Here is a 1,355-nt window from a genome sequence, read left to right as displayed (position 1 = left end):
ATAAGTTTCAGACTCTCACGTACGTATGCTCGCACGCACACACGCAAAGCGATTTTGTCCCTCAAGGCGCGTTTGCAGCGCTCATGTACAATTATTCGCTTGAGTGTGCAAATACGCCTTGAGAGACAATGTGTATGTGCGTGTGCGTGCATATGTAACGTATATAATACGTATCAAGCGACGCGGTACACGGTAGCATCACGACGTCGTAATTAAGGTTACGGTTATATTTAATCTGTTGCAGAAAATATATTTGGTGCTATCAAGTAAGTAGATTGAAATTTCGTATATATATCTGCTTATACATGTTTATTTATTGTTTTATAAGTATATTATTTCTTGATGATATGATCTGAACATTGTCTAAATTATAGTACTTATTTGCAGGATAAAGTGAAATCAGTCAATCCTTTTGAGAAGAAGTATCAGTCAATCCTTTTATGCAATCCATGCAATCCCAGAAGAATTTTGCTAATCGAAAAGACTGGTATAATACGTATGCAATCCCAGAAGAACTTTGCTAAACAGCTGGGTTATATCACATATGAAACCAGATATGTAAACTAAATTAAATGTTATAATTCTGTTCTTTTCTTCGCAAACAGATAGAGAAATTCACTAGCAAAGAGATAAAGGAGAGCCTAGCCTGCCCATCTCCAACAAGAAGCAAGCAGCGAAAGATTTGATACGGTTTGTCGAAGAATCAAACGGCAATTTTCGAGAACTATCAAATGATGTTCGACACCACCTTTAAGGCATTGCGAAGACAACTACCAGTAATGCGAACAAAAATTGATTGGAACAAAATAGTGTCGTACAGTATTGGCAAAAAGCTTGAAGTCTGAACGTATGATGTGCATGGGAACAAACTATATCAATACTAAATAGGATTCAATAAAATTAACGAATGCCATGCCAATTCTACATAAATAAAACTGTACTATATTATTGTAAGGTAATATAATGTAAGCACATATATATTAATGTTGAACATTATATACTAAAAATAAAATTAACGAATGCCAATTCTACATAAATAAAACTGTACTATATTATTGTGAGATAATATAATGTAAGCACATATATATTATTGTTGAACATTATATACTAAAAATAAAATTAACGAATGCCAATTCTACATAAATAAAACTGTATTATCAACAATAATATATATGTTCAAAAATAATATATATGTGCTTATATTATATTATCTCACAATAATACAGTATAGTTTTATTTATGTAGAATTGGCATGGCATTCGTTAATTTTATTGAATCCTATATAGGCAATAAAATATTGTGTAAAGTAGCTCAATTTAACTATACCTATAAATTCATTCACTTTTGTATTACTG

This window comes from Formica exsecta, unplaced genomic scaffold (genome assembly GCF_003651465.1).
Source record: "Formica exsecta isolate Colony F162 unplaced genomic scaffold, ASM365146v1 scaffold1162, whole genome shotgun sequence".
NCBI classification, from domain to species: Eukaryota; Metazoa; Arthropoda; class Insecta; order Hymenoptera; family Formicidae; genus Formica; species Formica exsecta.
This window is presented reverse-complemented; position numbering follows the sequence as displayed.